The sequence below is a fragment of the Acomys russatus genome, chromosome 17, assembly GCF_903995435.1.
Source record: "Acomys russatus chromosome 17, mAcoRus1.1, whole genome shotgun sequence".
Taxonomy (NCBI): Eukaryota; Metazoa; Chordata; class Mammalia; order Rodentia; family Muridae; genus Acomys; species Acomys russatus.
This window is the reverse complement of record NC_067153.1, coordinates 20,343,434-20,369,154: the sequence shown is the minus strand read 5'-3', so window position 1 is coordinate 20,369,154 and position 25,721 is coordinate 20,343,434.

Here is a 25,721-nt window from a genome sequence, read left to right as displayed (position 1 = left end):
AACATTATAGCTAAAACACTAACTATTCAAAACAAAGACTGGATAGTGAAAGCAACAAGAAAAAAAATTAGTGAACCAAGCCACGTATAAAGGAAAACCCAGAATAGCAGCTGATTTCGCAATGGAAACTATAGAAGCTAGAAGATCCTAGAGTAGAGCACTTCTAGTTTGGAGAGACCAATCTTGCTACGTTCTGGCAAAGAATCTGGCTTTATTTTTCCCATGTCTTGGAAACTTGCATGAACCATAATTCAAAAGAAAGAGATTAAGGTTTTGGTGGAGGAAATTTCAAGACAGTATAGCATTCAAACTGTGCCATGGCTATGGCTCATTTTCTTTATTCAGATCTACAGTGAGAGAGAAAAACGGATATAAAAAGTGTGGGTGGTGGTTGGCAAGGAAATGTGTATAAGCAAGTTTAAAGTTGTAGACAATAGGCAGTGGGGGCCAAGACCACAACCCACTGAAGACTCTAAATTGTGAAAACACAATTTGATCCAAAGACAAACAGCCTGAAAGAATTCTCCCTTCTAAAATAACTGTATAGGTAAACAAAAGGCATGGAAAGTGGGTTTCAAGGGTTCTCGGCCTGGTGGCAGATCTTGACAGTAGCATCCACATAGACCAATTTTATAGAAAAAAAAAATGCAAGAGTAAGGTGGTCATGGAGGCTTGTGACGAGGTTCAAGATGACTGTTGAAGCCAGACAATGTGAAGTAGGGCTGTATGTCCTACAGGGAAGCCTGAAGGGTCATTGCATGAAGCCACACAGGTGAAAGTTTCAATGGACATTTCAAGATTTGGTAGATTTTGGAGCCATGGAACACCTGCTGAGAAAGACTGCATGCAAGGAGTGGAGCTTTCATAAAAGATGTTATGTGTGCTTCAGGTGGCTACCCAAGCTCTTCCGTCATGAGTCTCAGAAGTCCAAGATAGAACTACATATAGTGGAGGAATATGATTTGCTTTTATTTATTTTTTTATATACGGGCATACAATTAAGAGGTTTCTTGGAGACTGCTTAGAGTCTAAAAGGAGAGCTTGGACTTTTAAACAATTTTGGAAATGCTAAAGACTTTGGAGGACTTTGGGTGTTGAACTGAATACATTTGGCATTTTGAGATAGCAATAAACAAATAGGACCAAATAGTGGAAATTCATGGCTTGAGAATGACTTTCTTGGGAGTCAAGTTGACAAAGGGTGGACATGTCATAGCTAATATTGGTTGTCAATTTGATAGACTTTGAGTGACCATGGAGACAAACCTACGTGCATGTCTGTGAGGGACTTTCTAATTGGATTATCTTATATGGGAGACCAGTACTGAATGTGAATGACAGCATACTATGGGATTAGGTCACAGACTGAAGAAAAGGGAGCATGTGAGCTAAGAACAAGCATTCATCTACTCTAAGTGTAGATCAAATGTGATCAGCTGCCCAAAGCTCCTGCTGTCATGTCATCTCTGCCACAGTACACTACGCTCAACCAAACTGTGAGACAAATTAAATATTTACTCCTTTTAAGTTGCTTTTTGTTAGGTATTTTGATCACAGAACCAGAAAAGTAACTACGACATATATTCTTTTTATTTGAAATTCCTTCAGGACATTTGGTCATGAAGAGACTTGAAACTTGTCTCAGGCCTTTCTACATCTATTATTACTTTGTGATTTCTACCCTTGAGTCTATTTTTGTGCTGTGCCACATCCAGTAGTTTGCATATATGGAACCAGCCTTGTAGTCCTGGCATGAAATCAACTTGGTCTTGGTACATAATCATATGTTCTTTAATTTGAGTTGCCAAACTTTTAGAGAAAGAAATTTGATACAATTTCTTGAACCCTTTTTCCAATTCATAGAGTTATCTGTCTAAGAGACAACCTAAGTAAATGGGCAAAAGAACTATCAGAAAAATGTATACTGTAATAAAAGGGAAATGTCTTCAAATCTCTCACTCAATGCAAAAGTCATTTTGAAAAAAATCTCACAGACAGCCCAATGAAGGTTTGAATACCTACAGAAGAGACAATACAGAGTCTACTCTATAAAACAGCGATCATATGGCCACTTACTTTTTAGTCAATCAACAAACACTTAATGGAGTATCTGCTAAACAGTAAGACACTCTCAGAAATTATAGAAGAAAAATAAGCAATATAGAGTCCCTGTCCTTACAAAATTACATTCTGATATGTTATATACATGATCAGCAAGTCAGTTTATAAATAAATAATTTTTTAAAAAGAGAAATAAATAGTTATAAGTGAAGAGAATAGAACAAGAGGGATTTCATGAGTTAGTCAAGAAACACTCAACTCTCTGCCAAGGAATTTAAGCATAAATGTCAACTTAGGGGAAGGAATAAACCATACACTGTCTTGGAGGGAAGAACATTTCAGATAGAAGGAAGACCATACATTAAAACCTGAAGTGAGAACAAGCTTAGCTTTATTCAGTGAAAAAAGAAATATAGTGTGGCATTTATTAGATATGTATTGGTTGAGTCAAAGGCAAATTTCTTATAACTCTTACCTAAGATGTTGGTGCCCATTATCACCTGCTTAAGGTATTCATCAAACAGGGCTATTAAATAAATAAAGTGACACATGAGTCCTTAACCCAAAGGCTGATTAGCTAAGAGCTTTCACTGCTGGAGGTGAAGCAACACAAACCGGAAGAAGGATGATTGGACCCCAGCTACTCAGAGCGTTCCCCACTAAGTCCAGGACTCATCTCTATCAATAACCTACACACATCAATAACCCAGCTTGCTCCTCAGATCAGTCTCAGGCTGAAACACTGAGTGTGGTTTTTATTCCTCTCATGTACTTCTATTCTGGACACTATAAATGTAGCAACATAATCAGAACATCCTGTATGACCTTCCTGCCTTGACAGGAACCTGGCCTCTCCCTGAGGACGTCACGTCTACAGTTGTTTCATGGCCATTTTTTTTTTTTCAGATGTGTGAAGCAGGTAAATAACTGTTTACATCCTGTTGGTTCTTGTCTAAAATCCTTGCCCTTTAGGGCTGAAGATATTTGTTTTGACTACTTATTTCTACTAGTTTATCTTCCATTAAATGACTAATCATTGCATCTCATCAGCAAACAATTTGACACACAACAGTATTTTCGATCACATTCCAAGCCCGACCTTCAACCTTGCTAGCTCCAGTGACAGCATAACTAAATTACCAAGAAAGAAACCACTTCTCAAATGGTTGAAGTTTCATCTCAAGCTGCTTCCTGTGATGCCAATTGGCTGTGAACAAGCTCGGGGATATCACCTACCACCTTTCTACTGTGGAACTACTCTATGATCACAACACCTCTTACTTCTCACTGTAACTTCCTGGTATTGAAATTAGTTATAAACTGACCCCAACTCTCCAAATTACATGCTGCTTCTCTCCCACCAGCTCCTTATCTCCTTATTCTAAACAATTCGTATTTACCACCATTTAAATGAATTTTGGTAAACCAATGTTCCTTTTCCTCTCTTCTCTCTTCTCTCTTCTCTCTCTTCTCTCTCTCTCTCTCTCTCTCTCTCTCTCTCTCTCTCTCTCTCTCTCTCTCTCTCTCTCTCTCTCTCCCTCTCCTAAACTGGAAAAACATTAACTTCAAAGTTGATTCTCTGTCTATAAATCTTCAAGTGAATATTTCTGGGAAGAAAGGCAAAATAAAGATTAATAATTAAGAGCTCTGTAAGAAAAATGGCACCAATTTCAAATGAGTAACTTGGAAATTTTTTTAATATAGGTAATTTTTTTTTAAATTGAAGAGCATTTTGGGAAATAAACAAATGACAAAGTAGTATTAGCAACACCCAAAATGATTTTACTGCTACAAGGTCTGAGAGGAAATAAAAGACAAGGAATCACAAAGCCATGAATACCAACCTAAGAGAATGTGTGACCTTCAAGCATATGATTAGCATAGCTAGAATGAACCCCCTATGAATGTGCTCCCAGTTAGGGGATAACATGCATAATACTACAAACAAAAGAGACAACTCTCATAGTCAGTATGTAGAGGCTTGAGAATAGGCCATGAGGGGTAAACGGAGTATAGAGAACAGTGGACATAGAGAAAGCCACAACTCAAAATTAGCAATTACTGACATCAACTGAGCCTTGGAAGTACCTGTACATTCGACTGGCTAATAAATGCTTTCTCTAACTTCCTCAGGCTTTCCAGGATGATTTCAAACTTCTACTATTCTCTTTTAAAACCCACTCTCTACCCTTTTTTCTACTTCACCATTAGCAGAGGAGGGGAAAGCAAAAGATGTAATGCTTTATATTGTATATAGCACTCTGCAGGTAGCAGGCAGGTCCTCAGAGATACATGCTGAACGGAGAGTGTATCAGTCAAAAGATTCACTGAGACAGTTTTCCTAATATTAATTATTTCTCCATATGAATTCTAAGCAATGTATTTTGAAGACAATCGAAAAATGTCTTTTATGATCTCAATCTCCCCCACTTTGTGTGTGTGTGTGTGTGTGTGTGTGTGTGTGTGTGTGTGTGTGTGTGTAGCATGTACATCTTGAAGCAAGATAACTCAACTTAAAACTTAATCTCCTGTTTGCATTCAAATTGTATAGGGAGTTGAATAGAAACAGTTATAGGATCCTTTCATTTTAATGACAAAGATAACAGAGGAGCAACAACTTGACCAAGGTCACATGATAGTTTTAGGATTGAATGATTGATATTATAGCTGATGATTAGAGATTCATCAACCAGGGAATTTTCCTCTGCCTCAAGCTACCACCTTCATTTGACCCACCCCAACAGTTGCAAATGTGTTCCCATTTAAAATGTATTCTTCGTTCTCATAAATTATATTTAATAGCTTTTATAAAACAGAAAAGGTAGTCAGGAAAATAACCAAGATACCATAAATCTGGAGCACATCTCAGGTGCCAGGGGCACAGCAGGCAGGTTATCAAAATGTACAAGTACCATGCGAGCTTCGTGTTTAAAGGGCAGAGCTTGCCTTCAAAACTTTTAGGTTCCTCTCTTAATGTCTTAAGATCTGCCATCATTTAAGCCATTCCTGTCTAAGCATCTTCAATCTTATTAAAATATTTGGCCATATTAAAGTCACATGATAGTAGCCCATGATAAATATTTCTATTCCTCTGGCCTGATTTATGAGAAGGAGCTAGTAAATAGTCTCTGATTCAACCAGTGATTAACCATTATTCATGAAGCAAAATGAGCCTGCTCTGTCACATCATAAATTTTATGCAATCTTATCTTGCCTCCTTTTTATACCAAGCTCCATCTTCTCCTATCCCAGCCTGGCCTCAGAAGTAGTGCTCAAAGAAACTGGAAAAGAGAAAAAGCGGTGCTGCCAAACCATCTCTTTGCAAAATGGTGAGGGTGACTCAGAGAAACGCAGTGACTGGCCGACATTCATATCGCAACACCCTTGGAAATGGCCATCAGGGAAAGGCTTGAGGTTTGCCATTGATCCCCTGGATCAATTCAAAGCAAGCCCTTAAAAGGGAAAGGGCAGCGATTATGGAAAAGGAGGAATTTGGCTGTGATGTGTCCTGTGTGTTTTTGAGACATTGGTGGTAATTCGTAACACTTTCTAAATGTATCCGTGGCAAATCCAGGAAGCAGATTGTTCCCTGAGGTGATGACTATTAAGAGTCATATAATAATTCTTCTTTTGCCATGGATTTCCAGTCACTGAAGTCATCACATTGGCCTGAAGACCCCTCAAAATAATGTGCTGCTACTGTAAATGTCTCCTGTGACTCACAAAAAAAAAAAAAAAAAACCAAACCACATCTCTTCTTTCTGAGCCTCATCCCACTGTCCTCTGCTAACCTTGTGTGCAAAGTTCCCAGGATGCTAATCCCCACTGCTTTGTCTTACTGGAATATCACAACCTCTCCTTCTCCTTTCCATAACTCATAGCATCCCTCCAAATACATCTTTGGTGTCACCCTTTATGGAAAAGGGGCCCTAATATCCTTTGCTATGTCCTTTTAGCAGCTTTTCCAAGACCACATCGCTCAACACGTTTCCTAGGTAACTTGTGTACCTGCAGATTCACGTTTGAGAGGGCTGAGGCACTTTCAGGTGTTGTCAATATGCTGTCCAATCTGCTCTGACTTTGAGCACCCAGTAGCTAAGGACACCTCTGTTGAGGTTTGATGGCTCTCCTGGAGTTGAGCTGTCCCGGGCTCCCTTTGCAAATGGTTCATCTACAGGGCTAAGCAGGACCCCTTGCAGGCAGAAGCAATACATCTTTCAGCTTCGAGTAACAGAAACACAACTGAACCTAGAATGAGCATAAAGAAAAGGTTTCTTTGGGCTCAGTTCATGAAAGCAAGAACTTTGGAGCTTCAGATACAGCTGGGGCCAGGTACTCTATCAACACTGTCTGTACTTTGCCTCTGTTGACCCTGCTTCATTCAGTCTCATCATTCAGAAGTGAATTACCACCTCAAGCAAAGACATATGTTCCTTCCCAGATGAACACATACTGACAGGAAAAACAGATTAAACCAACAGTTACTCATCACAGCCAAGTTGAGGACTCAGGTCAAAGCATTTGACGCTAAGCCTGGCCATCTGAGTTCAATCCCCAGGCCCCACATGACAGGAGACAAAAATGGATTCTTAAAGTTGTCCTCTGATCTCTGAATGCCATTATGTCACGTGCTCCCTATCTCCCAAAAGGCACACATGCACACACACACACACACACGCACACACACACACACACACACACACACACACACACACACATACAAATAAATAAATGTGATTTTTTTAGTATTAGTAATTAAAAACATGAATCCAACAATACAGACATGTTTAGGGAGCACTAAGACTTAAGATGGTAAGTATCCATGCTAAGGGAGACTGGGTTCCTCCTAACGAAGCTTGTTACAGGCAATAAAAGCTTATCTTACAAATGTGTCTGGAATTTTCTGTAATGACTCAAGGAGGAGATGACAGTAGAAAAACTGTCAAAAATTCTGGAATTGACAGGGTTGCAAAGATAAATATGAGGTCACTACAGTAGGAATTACTATACAGAAATTACCTTCAGAGAGATTCATAGATCCCAAAACTGTGGTTCAAATTGGAAAACAATAGGATAGCTAGTACAATGATATGATAAGAACACCAAACACACTGGGAATCCTGAAATTATATGAGCATGTGCATGCTGCATCTATGCACAATGGTTACACGTAGTAACCGTGACTCCAGATGTTTTGGATTCAAATCCAGCCATTCTGGGGGTTAATTGTGTAATATGGGCAAACATTTAACTTCTTCTGTCTTAAACTCTCATGTAAATAAGTAAGTAGATACATTGTGGGATGATTATGACAATTAAGTGAGACGATGCAGGCAGACTTGTGAAGAGCAGGTCCGACAACTCAGTAAGGACCTCCAAGTGTTTGCTGTTATGATGGCTCGGCCTTTCATGCTACTCCAATAACGCCTTCCCTTGAGAGAGAATGGTGTAGGCTACAGGAATCTGAGCTTTCCTAAGGCTTTCAGCTCTAACGTATATCCTGGCATAAGGATACAATCCTCTGGGGCTGCAATATTCTGGTCCAAAGATAACCTGTGCATGTACATGCAAACTTGGAAGGATCAAGGTTGCCTCCGATATGTGCAGATATGTATGCGTTACCCAGTTAAAGCTCCCTTTGAAAGCATTACTTCCACAAACTCTCTGAGAAAAAGCAATGATTACTGAGAAGGACCCTGGACCAGAAGTCAGAGATTTGTAGTCTTCTTCCAACTTGACCATGACCACTTTCTGTGTTCTGAGGCAAGTCACTTGTTTCTGTGTCTCATTTTCTTCTCCTGTAAAAATGAAGACACTATCATCTATAATTCATCCCTCCTGGGGCTGTCACTAGGGGTCAAATTAATGTGAAATTACTTTGGAAAAAAAGGAAGGAAAGAGAGACAAAAGAACGAAGGCAGGAAGAGAAAGAAGGAATGGGGGGGGGGGGGTTGGGGACGGAATGCTGTCCAGGGCCGGTTACCAAAGCTGATGGCATAGTGAGTTGTAATTACCCATGAAATCAATTCCAAAGATGGCTATTGTAACATAAACAGATGAGTTTTTCAAAAGTGTTTGACTAACACAGGTGGCTGTTGCAGGAACATTGCAAGCTATGGTTCTCTGTGTCCTTCAATGAGAAAGGACGTCCATTGTAATGGTTCTGTCACTGTTGACTTTTCCCTTTACTCCCACCACTCATTGAGAGGAGTGAGTGTTAAAAAAAAAATCAGGCTTACATTTTCCCCTCACAGAAGCACTGGTTGTCACTGCTTCAAGAACCTTTAAGGAAAGCCATCCCAAAGTCAGGGCTGACATGAGACAGTCCAAGTGGCTCATAGACAGACTCTATGGCACTCTCATCTTCTCTTTAGGGGCAAAGTGTCCACAATTAATGCACTCACCTCTTCTCTCTGGAGGCAGGAACACCTGCCTGAAAGGTCTGCTGAGAAATATTCAAATATATAGCTGTCTCATATGATAACTGACAATTAATATTGCTTAACACTCATGACTATAGTATCCCACCACATTGCTATGAACAATAACACCACTGTTTTATTATGTATCATTCATAATTTTAACAATAACTAAAAACTGAATTTTTCATTATTACTTTAATATTATAGAATGGTCTCCATTCGTTAATTTATTTAAACCTCCAAATGGCTTTGGTGGTCAGGGAAGTAGGTATACTCAGAGTTGAGGAAGAAGCTGATGTTCACAGAGGTAAATCATCTTTGAGACCTGCCTGACTTAAAAGAAGTTAAATATGTCTTTGGCCTTTGGTGGTGGTTGTCCCTCCTCACCTCCCAGTCCCACCATCCCCCTCCCCCATCCCATTTTCCCTATCTCACAGAAAAGGGGAGCCCCTCTTCCCATCCACCACAGCTCAAGTCCTATCAACTGAGCATGGCCTCTTCCCCTTGTGGCCTGGCAAGTCAGTCCCACCAGAAGAAGTAATCTAATTGAAAAGCTGTCCAGAGAGTCCATGTCAGAGACAGCCCCTGCTTCCCTTTCTAAGGGACCCACAGGAAGCCTGAGCTGCCCATCAACTACATCTTTGTAGGGAGACAAGGTGCAGTCCATGCATTGTCCTTGGTTGGTGCTTCAGTCTCAGCATACCCCTCTGGGCTCTGGCTAGTTGGCTCTGTTGGTCTTCTTGTGGACCTCCTGTCACTTCCAGATCCTTTTCTCCTTCTGCCCACTTTTCCACAAGACTCCTTACATATCATCCAGTGTTTGGTTGTATGTCTCAGAATCTACTTCCAGGAGCTGCAGCCTTTGTTTTAAATGTTTTTTTTTCCCCCAAATGACAAATACGTTCCATTATCTCTGCCTTCATTGAACCAACCCCATGCCTCATAAACAATGTTTACTTTATAGAATCCTAATTTGAATTTTTGGAAGTGTTATAGGTTATTTACAACTTCAAAATGCTGAACATAGATGAGAAAATATGCCCCGTTGTCATCTAGGATGTCTTATGCTCTGATATATAAGCATACAGCATACAGCATACATAAGGACACAGCACAGCCTGACTGTGCTGTAAGTATCTGGGTTAACTAAGGTATTGCTTTTCAGTATACTTCACATTTCTTGTCTAGTTTTTATGGAAAAATTAAGTAATCACAAGGCAGATCACAGAGGTATCCTTGCTGAGAGCCACGGGAACTAGACACACTCAGCTCTCTATAAATTATCACTGTGCTTGCTTTAGGGTCTGCGCGACAACCTTTGTCTGTTGAGCTTGACCTTAACCCTTAGACTTGGCTTTTCCTGAGCCAATAACCTTCGCATCCATCTTCCTCACTGGAACAACTTTGCCGTTCTTTATGCCTATCTGAGAGTATGATCATCTTGACCTGGGTGAATCAATTTGCTGAAGTTTATTTAAAAGAAGATCCTAGACTCCCTGTACAGACATAGCCAATGGACGGTTCATTCTCCATGGTTGTGGGGAGACTGGAAACTGCCTCTTCCATGAACTCTGGTGCCCCCTATTTGATCACTTCCTCTTAGTGGGGAGGCCCCATGGCACACAAAGGAAGAGGAAGCAGGCTATCAAGATGAGACCTAATAGGCTGTGGTCATATGGTGGGGGAGGAGGTCCCTTCTGTCAGAGGCCTAGGGGAAAGGAATAGGGCAGAAGAGAGAGAAAGAGTAGGAACAGGAAGACACAAGCGAGGGGATAACAATCAGGATGTAATATAAACAAATTATAATAGATTTAAAAAGAAAAAGAAAAAAAATAAGCCCAATAGATGAATAGAATTTAGTTTCAAGAAAGAAAACAGAGAGGTGGAGGAAAAGAAGAGAAAAATGAAGATAGGGAGAATATTCCATGTAGGTAGAAAAAAAGTGTGACCATTATATGTTAAAGAAGAGTAAATTTCCAAGTTTTGATACTGAAAGAAATCCATAATGCCTTAAACATGCAAATGAAAGGATATGAATGGATACCAGGCTATAAAATCAAGCAACAGGTTTGTGGCAAGATGAGAAAGGTTTCATTTTATCCTCACTAGAAACATAAAAGGATTTTTGTACAATGCTAGATCTAGTATTAAGTTCCCTCTGCTTAAATCTAAATATTGGATTTTGAGGCAAAGTAGACAGAAAATAATACAAAGAGCTGAGAAGTAAGAAGACAGAACATGCTAGAAGTGATGGAGATAGAGGAAAATGAAGCATATTTGAACCTCAGTTGGCAAAGAAATAACATCTGATGAGTAGAAAAATCCAAAGAAAAGGCAAAAGGGCCATCTGAGGACCAGAGTTGAACTGAGCAACTGGTGACCAGTGGTTCCATCTACCAAGTTTGTACTAGATAAATATTTTTGGTTGTGAGCCTAGCCTCTAACGGATAAATATTTTTGGTTGTGAGCCTAGCCTCTAACGGATGAGCCATCTCTCCAGCCTGTATTAGATAATAAAAGGATGTTCATGAAAGGCAAAAGGAGGATTGTGGACAGAAGGAAAGGTGGCCCAACCTAAATCAAGCACCAGTTAATCAGAGTGATACACGAAGAAATAACAGAGATGAGTGTTCAGTTAGTGGGAGTTCAGATCCCAGAGCGGCACCATGCTATCCTGTTTCCACTCATCCTCTGGGCTTCAGCCTCCTCATCCATAGCACAGACATGATGCCAACTTTGCATATGGTTTTTACATTAGCTATGCAAAGTACATTTTTCCTAAGAAATGATTCCCAGATATCTAAATCTATTTTAACAATTCCCCCAGTATTTTGATTTCCTACCATCAATACAGAGAAAGATGCCTAAATATATTTTTTAAACTATTTGATGCTAAAATTGAGGCAGGAATGGTGTAGATACTTTGTCTCCTCTAGCCGCACTTTCCTTAAGATCTCAAGATCTTCCTTGTATATTTCCTGTCACTTTCCCCTGCAATGACACAGGAAGAAGGCTTTGCATATCAATAAGCAAGTATCATAACTGGACAAGTGACCCTTGGGCTAGAAGGCCAACCTCCATGATTTTCTGGATATATATATACATATTAAGATTGAGCTTGAGGATTGTAATTTATGAAAATAGCCTATGCTCTGTGACAGTGAACTAAAGGAAAAACATTTGTCACTGATTAAACCATTTGATCACAGAGAGTGTTTCACATGGCCTAGAGTAAGGCTAGGTAATTCACGCTGGACAATTTATACTAATGTGTGCTTGTTCCTGACTCCCAGATATCCAGGTGCTCCCATCAGCCTCCCCTGAAATGAGCTAAGGGATTCCTCTTCTACTGAGGAAAGAGGAGGAAGAAACACTTCCGGGAAGATGTTAGCAGGCATCCCTTCATTTGGAGGTAGCTGTTGTGGATTCTGTTCCCATCACACTTTCTCACTACTGGAATCTGAAGTCCCTGGCTTGTTGCTTGCTATTTGTTACTTTGCTGTTGTATCTTTTCTCTTCATCTGCTCTGCAGCTGTGTTCCCTCAGTGTACTTGATCTCCATGCTCCCCCGTCCTGCCAGTTGCCTGCTCATCACTACTTCAAACCCTCTCACGCTGTCTCCTACCTGTATCTCTCTTATTTGCTTCCACTGGCATGCCTTCCGTGTCCCAGCATCCTGCCCTCCTCTCTCAACAAAGAATCATTCATCCATAGAGCACACACAGAGACACCATGGCACCAAACAGTAACAGTTGACTTTGCACATTTTTTTTCTTACTCTCCAAGGTCCATCAGCCTCCCAGAAGCCAGTCACTGGCCTATGGTTACATAAAATTGACGTAACATGGTGTCTTGCCTACTAGGTTTTATGTTCTACTACTACTCAAGGCTAAAGGAACCTGGCTTCCCTGTGATTCCCTAGGGCATAGCACACCTGTTGTCAAGTAAGAGTTACCTAAAAAAGACTTATCTAAAGGCTAGAACAATAGTTCGGTGGGTGAAATGTCTTGAAAACATGAGGACCTGAATGTAATCCTCTCAACCTCATGTTTTACAGAAAAATGGGTGAAGTCGTACATTTATAATCCTAGAACAGGAGAGTCAGAGATAGGTGGCTCTATGGTTCTCATTAGCCAGTCAGTCTAGCCTATTTGGCAAGTTCTAGGCCAATGACAAACCCTATCTCAAAGACGAGGTGGAAAGCACCTGAGAAACAACACTCAAGGTTGACTTCTGGTCTCAACATGCTCGTGCACACATGTACCGGCACATACACAACACACACACACACAACACACACACAACACACATACACACACAGACACACACACACACAGACATGACTTATCTAAATTCAATTCTGTAAGACCGTGGAATATCTTTGAATGCTAAAACCCATACTGTATAATATTGTATTATTTGGGATGACATCATAAAATACTGAGTTACATTTTACAGAAAGCAGAAGTTAAAGCTCGTGTTCATTAATATTGCCAAATTTTTATCCAAGATGTATTATTTATCATTTTTAGACAGTTTGTTCATTTGGGCACAACAGAGCCAATAAGAAGATGTTACAGGCACTACATTGTCCAAAGAACATTAGATGGTTTTCAGAATGCAATGCCTGCCGTTTTACTTCATCCCAAGAACAATCATTTCCATGGCTAGAGTCAAGACATTAAGGAATTGTATTATATTTTCAAATATAATAAAAAGTGGATAATCACTTTTTAACATGCCATTGTCCCAGGACTCCTGCTTCCAGCTATCATTTCAGACTGGAAAGAAGAGGATGAGAGAGATGCCGGAAGCCACGTGCTATTTGGAAGATGTTAAGTTCTTAGTAATTGCATATTCAACAGATAAATCATAGATGATTCTGAGACATCTCTCAATCTGATGTCATTGTAATCATGATTGATGCCCACCATTAGGGAGGCTCTGATTTCATGCCTTTAGAGGCTGAAAACACCCAAGACCTCACTTTCCAACTTACTTCTGATTTCTGACCAGTTTCACATTTCTAGAAGCTTAATTTCTTTGACCACTAGCCTATGAAAAACTATTGATATTTTTTCCTTCCATACTCTAGATCCCTGGTTAGTTTAATACCTTCTGGCTTGTGTAATGCTGAAACAGATACATAATTCAAAGAGGACAGTGTTTGACTAGATGGTGCAAATTATTTTTCAATTGTGTGTCCACTGGGATAGGTATGTTAATTCCACAACTCCTGTTTCTTCGAGGACTGTAAGAATATAATGTCCTCCCTTGACCTCCTATGGCTTGATGAAAGTCACACGGGACCACATTTAACTTCACAAACATTATTCCTACGTATTTAAACACTTTGGGGTGCTACAATATTAAGGTGTTAGAAATGTTTACATATCAGGAGGAATAAGAGAATAGACCAAAAGTCAAAAACTGGTGACTCGTGGGCCGCCCAGCCAGAAGACGTGTTTAATTTGGCCTACATGGTGTTTTTATGTATTGGAGCCAGCACTTAAAGTAAAGATATTTTATATTTTGGAAGAAATGACGAAAAAAGAAATACAGAATTCCAGTGTCTCTTGGAATTTAGAGTTTTTGCAACAGAATTTTGCTCTCCTGGATGGGAATGTTTGGCTGGAGTAGAGTAACACCTGCTCTTTCAGCGGAGACATGAGCTGTAACCCCCACCTGTTGCACGTGAATGGCATTCATACATGCCCAATCACTGCTTTCAATTACTTGGTGTGAGTCCAGATACACTCTTGTGACCTTCCTGGTGTAGCTGAAATAGCCAAAGTGAGAAAGATCCCAGGTTAGAATTCTGACATTTTCATTAAATGCTTATGTAACTATGGACATGCAATGCAATTGGCCTGTCTGAAACCCTCTATCTCCATGCTTCTTGATATAAAGACAAAATAATCTGACATGTAAATTTTAATGAGCTACATATAATATTTATACAATGCCAGATACATGTATAGACATATATATCATTTAAAGATGTCATATTGTTTAAGTTGGTATCTATACCAGAAAATTATTAAAAGGAAGGCAATAGCTAACAATGGTAAAGTAAGCAGTGAGAAAAAGTCATTTTCTGATGAGCAGTTTTACGAACAACATTATCCATATGGAAAATTACTTCCTTGCTGCTAGAGTTTAAATGAGTAATAAAAAATTTAAAAACAGCATAGCACAATAGCCAGGCTGGTTTTGGAAACTTTCAACTTTTGAGCTCTGATTACAGTATATGTACATGTCTGTGCAAGTGTGCGTGTATGCGTGCGTGCGTGTGTGTGTGTGTGTGTGTGTGTGTGTGTGTGTGTGTGTTGGATTTCCTCATCAGTTCCTTTTGTTTTCTCCATGTGTTGTGTTTTCTGCCTTCTGACAAAGACTGTATGTACTTCCACATTCAGGGTCAATTTGGTTATCTGCTTACTGTGAAATTCTCTCTCCATTATCTCCAGGTTATACTGTCTGCTTCCTTTCCTCACCTCTACTACCCAAAATCCCCCAGGATCATTAGCAACAACTACACAAAGCAGTAAGCTCTCACACTACATTTCATTCTAGACTGTAAAGTCTGCAGGAACAGGGACAGTGCCTAAGAGTGTTTTTTTTTTTTTTTTTTTTTTTTTTTTTTTTTTTTTTTTGCCTAGGTCATAGTAGCAAGAATTTGGTCGATAATTATTTTATGTTTTCTTATTAAAGTCATTTAGGTTAAATTAACATATTTGGATAAGGCAGAAAAATCTTCCAAGTTGTGGGCAAGCCTCGTCCAATTAGCTGAGGGCCTGACATAAAAAGATTGGTCTCCCTTAGGAACAAGGCATCTGACTGATGGAACGCTCTGCTAATCCGAATTTCTTCCACAACTGTGATGTGGGTGCAAGTACTCAGGAACCGAGAAACAAGTAAATGAAGAACTGGGTCATGAGATTGGAAATGAATCTTGTTGTGGAACAAAACTCTGATTGCATGAAAGGTTAAGTGGTATCACTTGTAAATCCTCCTCTGTATTAAGCGCCTGAGCCTAGAGCCCCACTGAGAACTACACCACTTCACAACTTTTTCATAGTTGTATGTGCAATTCTCTAATCTTCCTCTGAAGTTGAGAATTCTCTGTGAAGGGAGAATATAAGCCTCGCCTCTCCTATGCTGCTCAGCTGGCATAGACCTGATATTTTACAAATCTACAGGAAGTATTTCAGTCACACTGGATTGCGTTGCACTGAACGATATGTCTTGTCCATCTGTAAGTATCTCAAAAGGACCTTCCATAACTTCTAGATCTACTAATAAATAATGAGCTGTTTTTCTCATTTGTCATATTTTTCATAATTTTTAATGTAATGTATTGATTTTTGTATAACATTTTTAATAAAAATCCTTTCTGGAGATGCTCAGTGCCAGCCACAAGTAACATAAAAATATTATAAACAAGAGTTTGGTTGAGACTGATTTTTTTTTTCACTAGTTGAATTGTGATTAAATTAGTGGGAAAAAATCAGAACATCTAAATTGAAATTTTCAAACTATAGAAAATTACATGGGATAAACCAATTCCTGTTTGTTCGTTATACCACTATTCAGAAAACTCTGCACTGTGTAGCATGGCACTTGGACAGCATGGGCAATGCAAGATGTTGGTGTTAATTAGTCTCCTTCTTTGAGGAAAAAAAATTAAGATCCAGGGTTAGTAACAGCCCACACTTACATAATGTTTAATGTTCAGTAGTCACTGCCATGTGCTTTAAGTACATGAACTCATTAACCTTCTAACCACCTCCTAGAATTCACCAGGTACTGTAAGTTTCTTGATTCAAGATAGTAGATGAAGACACCTAGGTTAGGTCACACAGCTCAGTCACCTCCCTAGCAAGTCTGAAGCTGGAACACCAAAGGGGGCCAGCTGAGCCCAAAACCTCTGTGTCTCTTGCTTCTAGCTCTCTCTAGCATCCATCTTATCCATTTGGACCCCTGTGCAAAGGTCTACAGTTGTAAGTGGATTTGAATGGCATCTACCCCCCTGAAACTAAACAGCTTGGGATCAGCAAATGGAAGATGCTTTCACTCCTAGCTGAACAGTCTTTAGCTTGGCTTGCTGTCTTTATCTCTTTACCTTCAGTGCATGTGTTAAGTTTTACTGCTTTTGCAGCCACAGGTGAAGCCCCAGGCCCAGTTAGCATGACCACACTGTAATTGCAGGAAAAGCAGAGGGAAGCCAGGCCAGATTTCTAACAAGATGCACCAACATGTGGCCTCCAGTATCCCCTCACTAGGGGCCTCTGATCCTGAGGCATTCGAAGGCTCAACTTCAAATGATTTGGCAATTTTAATTGAAAGGCATTTTAGTCCTTTTTCAAAAAGAACTAAAAGGTAATAATGAAGAAAAGTCTTTAAGCTCGAGGACCATTCTATCTCTGTGAGACCACTGAAAGGGTAAAATGTTTCCCAGCAAGATCCATTTGCTCATCTATTAATATACTTTATTATTTTTCCACTATGGCAAGAATCTTGCATTCTTTTAGCTGGTATTTTTCTTAGGTGGAAAAAAGAAAGTCACTATCATTTTGGGCATCAAAAATTCTGCTTTCCCCAAGATGAGCCTTTTAAAAAAGAAAGCAGAATTTGCTGTATGAAAAAAAAAATCGAAATGGAATATTTAAGTTAAATCATGGACCTGTTGTCACTCCTATAAAACTTAATTAAAATCAGAAATGACAAATGTGTAAAATTCCCCTATCAGCTGACCCCTGAATAACAGAAATATATAAAGTACTTAGAGTGGATGGTCTTTGTTTAACTTTAAAGCTTCATTTTGATATAGAAATGAAAAGCACAAAGTTTAGTATAATTTGGACTTTTAAAAATCTTCCTAGCCAAGATAGGCATAAAGGTGCAATAAGTGGCACACACACACGAGAGAGAGAGAGAGAGAGAGAGAGAGAGAGAGAGAGAGAGAGAGAGAGAGAGAAAGAGAGCAACTAACAGCTATTTAATTGGATTTAATGACCACTCAACAGAAGGGAAATCATACCTACTAATGGAAACCCAGCCATCTTCCCAGGACTAGTGAGGTCATAGACCTTTGAAAAGAATCTGAAGTCACCACTTTGCTAGACCAGCATAATTTCTTATGCATTATAAATCTTATTCTTATAATCTTAGATATATACACCCAAATATGTGTATGAATGTATATATACACACACACACACACACAAAAAAAAAAAAGAGGCTATCAACCTGAGTGGGAGAATGTGGGAGAGTTTCAAAGGAGGGTCTCTGGTAGGGACTAGAGGGAGAGAAAGAAGAAGAGGAAATGTGATATAATTTATTTCAGTTAAAAACATTGTATAAACAAAAAATTAAAAGATAAATCTTCATAGCACACAATATCTGAAGTGGATTCTTATAGCTATTCTTACTCTTCTGGGATGCAAATTCCATAAAGCCAGCAAAATTGCTCCCAACTCCACCAAGTCTTAGAAGTTTGTAATAATAGATCCTCAACCTGAATGAAAAAATGGACAAGTGGATTCCTTTCTTTTAAAGTCTTCTCTGCCCTCACTCTCTCATCATATATCCAAGATATTTTCAGTAATCGTAGGGTGGGTGTTGATGCTGCTACCTCAGTTAGAAGGCTCCTTCTAGATACATGTGCCTGATTTAAGGTTAGTATAAGTCTCTTTAAGTTCCCATTGTGGGAGGAGTACTCAGGAAATAGTGGTGATATCCTGAAGAGATATGGGTCCTTTCTAACTCAGAGTCATAAGGAAGATCACTGGAGGTGCTAGGCTGGTAGGGTGAAAGGTAGGATGATGGGGAAAGGAGGGGAGTGTAGGGAGAAAGTATAACCACCATTTCCACTTGTCCTCAACTAAAGGACTAAGTTTGTGTCACTATTGTCATTTCCCTTACCAAGAGCAATTCAGCTTTGATTTCTAGGAGTTAATGCCTTCTCACAGAGACAACAAAGCTCTGAACATTCCTGTTGCACCGGTCACTCCTCAGAGACCTACCAAAAGACCACAACCCTGAGTGAACTATGGTTCTCCATGGCCTGCCACCACCACCTCATCCCCAAAGAGGATCCTTGGCATCAGTGAGCCTGCCTTCTCAAAGTCAGGCATACTCAGCTTGTAAAAGTCCCAAGTGTCACTCTCAGGACCCATTTGTCCTTTCCCTGGCCCCATGGTCTGCATTTGCCCTTTGATACTTGGCCATGGCTGGGTCTTCAGCTGGGTTATGTGTCAGGGCACCCTGACCTAGCATCCACTATAGCATCCCAAGAACTCTGTCTGACCCATCAGAAGCATCTCGGGGCAGTAGGCTTTTAACTGCCTGTCCATAAGCCAGAGGAGACGCCTGACTCACAAGCAAAGCTGGGGTTACAGCGGAAATGCCCTGACCCCACTCATCACCACAACCTCAACATCCTGGAGACATTCGGCTTCAACATACACCTTTGCCTGACTCCCAAGAAAATTTCACTCCAACAAGAAGAAAGACTATAGCTCCCAAGTTCAACCAGATGATTCTAATTCCGACTGTGCTATCTCTGTCTTCCATCTTTTTTGCAGTGGCTTCCCAGAGCACAGTATCCAACGCCTCACTCCCCTCCCCCACAGTTTGCACCCTTCCACTGCCAAGTTGCGTCCCTGTGCCAAGCAGCATGCCCAGTATAAGCTCTGTAACAGGAAAGCTCCGTGCAGGTCCAGACCTTGGGAGCTGTCACCCATAATAAGGACCGTTAGGAGGCAAAGGCGTGTGCCCAATTAAAAGATGGCTTTCATTCCAAGAGGAAAATGCTGGCAAAGTCCCAAGTGCTTCAGAAGCTCCTCCCCTCACTCTCCCACCCCAGCTTTGATGCTCTGATTATCCTATTGTCAGATCAATAGCCCATCTGCTCCTTGGAGTAGTCTAAGCTGTCCTGTGTTAAATTAAAACAGATAGGATCAATCCGCGCTTAATTTCTCCCAACCAAACAATTTATCTCTCTTTTGGATGCTCTTGGAGGGTGAATTATATAATCCTGACACACCATTAGAGCTCTCTGACCAAAGAAAGCCAGCCACAATGCTTGCCTGCTCTTTTTATTAGCAACTCAACAGTGTGACAAAGGCAGAGATTTATCTTGGTGTTATTCAGAACCAGCCTGAACCTCTCAGAGTCGGCCAGGGCCCTGCCAGAGGGAAAGACTCTGGGATATCATTGCATGTTAATTATCACAGAGAAGGAGCTGGATCCAAATTTGATAAGCTGAACATAAGTTCCCATTTCTGAAGACTCAATTGCTCCACTGAAGAGCAATTCTTTTCTCTTTAAGGTAAAACCTAGGACATCTGGTACAAGAATGTCAAGGGAAACAGGATTTAAGCCCAAACGGAAACACACTGAGAGTGGGAGATGAGGACTTACTTTAACAATAGACAGTTTTTACCGGCGCTTGCATATAATAGCCTATTTAATGCTGAGTGAATTAAAATATATACATGGGGAATTAAAGAATAAGTGTCCCTTGGAGATGACATAAGTGAACAGTCAGGACTAATAACCATAAGGCATATGGAGTGAGACTATGAGCTGCGAAGAGGCTGCCCTTGTCTCTCTGTGTCCTGCACTAACCCACTAGACGTGCACATACCTAGATTCCTGAACCAGAAGGCCTAGATATTTCTATGACATGGTAAGTCAAGAGCTAACACCTGGTACAACAAAGAAGCTAAAAGCTTCTGCTTTGTGGGATAGGCCAATATCCGTAACACTTGTTTTAACAACTATTTTAATATTATTCCTGAAATGGATTGAGTTCAAGAAATACCTAATACCTGAACTTTCCTAATAGTGCATTTGTTTATTTATTTAGGACAGTTTGAAACTAATTATCACTATTTAGTACATACTGTATTAAAACTCATGATCCTCCTGTCTCAGTCTCCCATGTGCTGAGATTAGGGGTATGTGTCACCATGTCCAGCCTAAACTACTTTCATTCTTCTTACCTGAATTGAAAAAAAAAATGCATGGAGGACCTGCGTGCCCCTGCACACGGGAGGAGTGTGGTTTTTCTCTGATCGGAGCGGCAGCGGCAGAGGCAGCAGCACCAGCGGCACCAGCAGCGGCGGCTGAGGTTTGCAGCTCATAGCCTTCCGGTGGAGGAGATTGGTGTGGTGGCTGGTGGGAGTTGCTACGGGAGAGGGGACTCGGGGCAGGATTTGGGTCGCGTGGAGCCTTTGGACCCAGACTGGACTCGGCGGACAGTTCGGCCCCAGAGTCCCGGGTATTGGCCCGGCCCAGCAAACAATTCTGCCTGAGGCACTAACTCAGCGTGGCCATAGCTCCCCTGCTGTGGCGCAGGCTTAGTTGAGCACGCTGCTCCACACTAGGCAGCACCTCAGCTCAGCGGCAGCTCCCCTGCGGTGACACAGTCTGGGCGGAGCACTTGGTTTCACCACAGGCGCTAACTCAGAGCAGCTGCAGTTCTCCTGCTGTGGCGCAGGCTTGGTGACGTGCTCGGTTCCATCCTAGGCACCACCTCAGCTCAGCAGCAGCTCCCCTGCGGTGACACAGTCTGGGCAGAGCACTTGGTTTCACCACAGGCGCTAACTCAGAGCAGCCGCAGTCTCCTGCTGTGGCGCAGGCTTGGTGACGTGCTCGGTTCCATCCCAGGCACCACCTCAGCTCAGCGGCAGCTCCCCTGCGGTGACACAGTCCGGGCAGAGCACTTGTTCCACCACTGGCACTAACTCAGAGCAGCCGCAGTTCTCCTGCTGTGGCGCAGGCTTGGTGACGTGCTCGGTTCCATCCTAGGCACCACCTCAGCTCAGCGGCAGCTCCCCTGCAGGGACACAGTCTGGGCGGAGCACTTGTTCCACCACTGGCGCTAACTCAGAGCAGCCGCAGTTCTCCTGCTGTGGCACAGGCTGGGACAGAAGCTCTCGGTTCCACCAGCTCTAAGACTCTGGTTGGACACAGTGTACAGTTTGAATCCAGAATTCCTGGCTGAGATTGGTGGTCAGTTTCGGGCCCTGAGTCAATAAATGACCACAGCACGCACTTTGGGCCAAAAGGCCCTAGTGGAGCTTGGTGCGTAGTCCAGCCCAAAAATTCTGGCTGGGCCCTGTGTGCATTTTGGGCCCAAAATCCCTAGCTGAGCTTGGCAGACGTTCAGGCCCTGAGAATCTAGCTGAGTTCTGCCCGTGGTTCGGTCCCAGTGCTCCTGGCTGGACTTGGCAGGGAACACAGAAGGCTGTGGATACCTTGGCCTGACCCAACGCTCATTCAGAGACCCAGAACAATTGCAGGATCCACAGCAGAGGGGGACTGAGGATCACTGGCTGTGAGAGACCAGAACAACAGGGCTAACCTCCTAACATCCACACCAGTGAAGCTTGAGCTCGCAGCCTAGGGAAATCGTAAGAAAACAAGTGAATCTATCGTCAGACACCCTCCATTCAACTCTGGAAGCTACCCAACAAAAACAAAGACGGCAAGATGTCTAAAGGACAACGAAAAAATCATACGCAAAAAACCCCAAAAACAACATGGCGTCTCCAGTTTCCAGCTATCCCAAAGAAAACCACCCAGAGAACTCAAATACAACGGAAATACAAGAAAATGACCTCAAATCCTTAGTAATGAGGATGATAATGGAGGAAACAAATAAAATTCGTAATCAAATGCAGAAGACGAAGACAAACAGGTGAGAGACATAAAAGAAGCACATAGAGTGGAACTGGAAAAATTGCAGGAAAATGCAAACAACCAGATGAAAGAAATCACTAAAACGGTTCAAGCTCTGAAGACCTATAAAGAGGCAATGGAAGAAACTCAGGAATATAAAAAAATAAGATGAAAGAAATCAAAAGTCAGTTCAAGATCTGAAAATGAAAATGGATTCAATGATAACCACACAGACAGAAGAAAACGAGAACGGGAGACCTCAGAGAAGAAGGCGAGCAACACAGAGGTGAGCTTTTCTAACAGAATCCAAGAGATGGAAGAACGAATCTCAGGGCTAGAAGATACATCACAGATATTGAATCAACCATTAAAGAAATGCCAAATCTGGAAAACTCCTGACAACAAAACATCCAAGAAATAAGGACACCATGAAAGAAGAAAGAAATCTGAGGATAATAGGGCATTGAAGAAGAGAAGACATCAGACTCCAGGGCCCAGAAACTATTCTCAACAAATCATAGAAGAAAAATTTCCCAATCTAAAGAAAGAGATGCAATATAAACATACAAGAGGCCTACAGAACAACCAAATAGATTGACCACAGAAAAAGAAAACTGCCCGCCACATAATAATCAAAAACACAAAACATGCAGAACAAAGAAAAAATATTAAAAGCTGGCAAGGGAAAAGGGCCAAATAACATTTAATGGTAAACCTATCAGAATTACACCTGACTTCTCAGCAGAGACCATAAAAGCCAGAAGGGCCTGGACAGTGATCCTGCAAACCCTAAGAGAACACAGATGCCAGGCCAGACTACTTTTACCCAGCAAAATTATCAATAACCATTGATGGAGAAAACAAAATATTCCATGACAAAAATAAATTCAAACAGTACCTATCCACAAACCCAGCTTTACAGAAGGTACTAGAAGGAAAACTCCATCCCAAAGGGTCAAGCTACAACCAAAACTACCCAGGAAATAGATAACTATCCCATGGCAAAAACACAACTACACAAACGCTCGACTGGAAACAACATCAAAATTAAGACTCTTAACAGTCACTGGTCATTAATATCTCTCAACATCAATGGCCTCAATTCTCCAATAAAAAGACACAGACTAACTGAATGGGTACATAAACAAGACCCAACATTCTTCTGCATCCAAGAAAACACATCTCACCCATAATGAAAGGCATTACCTCAGGGTAAAAGGTTGGAAAAAAATATTCCAAGCAAATGGTCACAAGAAGCAAGCAGGTGTAGCCATTTTAGTATCGAACAAAATAGACTTTCAACCAAAATTAATCAAAAGGGATGAGGAAGGACACTTCATACTCATCAAAGGTAAAGTCAACCAAGATGACATCACAATTCTGAACATCTATGCTCCCAATACAAGGGCACCCACATATGTAAAAGATCTCCTAAAAAAGCTTAAACCACACATCGATCCCCACACAATAATAGTGGGAGACTTCAACACCCCACTCTCACTGAAGGATAAGTCATTGAAACAGAAACTAAGCCGAGAAATAACATCATTAACCAATGCCATGGGTCAAATGGATCTAACAGATATCTATAGAACCTTTCACCCAAACAAGAAAGAATACACCTTCTTCTCTGCACCCATGGAACCTTCTCCAAAATTGATCACATCGTAGGTCACAAAGCAAGCCTCAACAGATACAAGAGGATTGAAATAATACCTTGTATCCTATCAGATCACCATGCGCTTAGGCTGCAATTCACAACAACAGAAATAACAAAAAGCCTACACGTACGTGGAAACTAACAACTCTCTGCTAAATGACACCTGGGTCAGGGAAGAAATAAAGAAAGAAATCAAGGAGTTTCTGAAATTCAATGAAAATGAAGAAACAACATACCCAAATTTGTGGGATACATTGAAAGCAGTGCTAAGAGGAAAATTCATAGCACTAAGTGCCTTTAAAAAGAAATTGGAAACATCGCACATAAGCATCTTAACAACACAACTGGAAAGCCCTAGAAAAAAAAGAAGCAGAAACACCCAAGAGGAGTAGACGCCTGGAAATTATCAAACTCAGGGCTGAAATTAACAAATTAGAAACTAAGAAAACAGTCCAAAGAATCAACAAAACCAAAAAGCTGGTTCTTTGAGAAAATCAACAAGATAGACAGACCATTAGCCAAACTAACTAAAAGGCAGAGAGACAGTATTGAAATCAACAAAATCAGAAATGAAAAGGGAGACATAACAACAGACACTGAAGAAATTCAAAGAATCATAAGATCCTACTTTGAAGGCATATACGCCACAAAATTTGAAAATCTAAGGGAAATGGACGATTTTCTTGATCAATTTCACTTGCCAAAGTTGAATGAAGAACAGATAAACAAGTTAAATAGTCCCATTTCCTCTACAGAAATAGAAGCAATCATCGATGGTCTCCCAACCAAAAAAAGCCCAGGGCCAGATGGTTTCAGTGCAGAATTCTACCAGACCTTTAAGGGCGAGCTAATACCGATACTCTTCAAGCTACTCCAAAAGATAGAAATGGATGGAAAATTACCAAATTCATTCTATGAGGCCATAGTCTCATTGATACCTAAACCTCACAAAGACTCAACAAAGAAAGAGAATTTCAGACCAATTTCTCTTATGAACATAGATGCAAAAATACTAAATAAAATACTTGCAAAACGAATACAGGAGCACATCAAAGATATCATTCATCATGACCAAGTAGGCTTCATTCCAGGCATGCAGGGATGGTTTAATATACGGAAATCCATCAATGTAATCCACCATATAAACAAACTGAAAATAAAAAACCACATGATTATCTCCTTGGATGCAGAGAAAGCATTTGATAAAATTCAACACCCATTCATGTTTAAAGTTTTAGAGAGATCGGGGATACAAGGCATTTTCCTCAACATAATAAAGGCTATATACAGCAAGCCAATAGCCAAAATCAAAGTAAATGGTGAGATACTCAAGGAAATTCCTCTCAAATCGGGAACAAGGCAAGGCTGCCCACTCTCTCCATATCTCTTCAATATAGTACTCGAAGTTCTAGCCAGAGCAATAAGACAACAAAAGGAGATCAAGGGTATCCAAATGGGAAAGGAGGATGTCAAATTATCCCTCTTTGCAGATGATATGATAGTGTACATAAGTGACCCTCAAAACTCCACCAGAGAACTCCTAAAGCTGATAAACACCTTCAGCAAATTGGGTGGATACAAAATTAACTCAAAAAAGTCTGTAGCCTTCCTATACACAAATGACAAGCTTGCAGAGGAAGAAATTAGGAAAACCACACCCTTCACATTAGCCACAAGCAATATAAAATATCTAGGAGTTACCCTAACTAAGCAAGTGAAGGTCTTGTATGAAAAAAATTTCAAAACTCTGAAGAAAGAGATTGAAGATGACCTGAGAAGATGGCGTGATCTTCCTTGCTCATGGATCGGGAGAATTAACATAGTAAAAATGGCCATCCTACCAAAAGCAATCTACAGATTCAATGCAATCCCTATCAAAATAACTACCC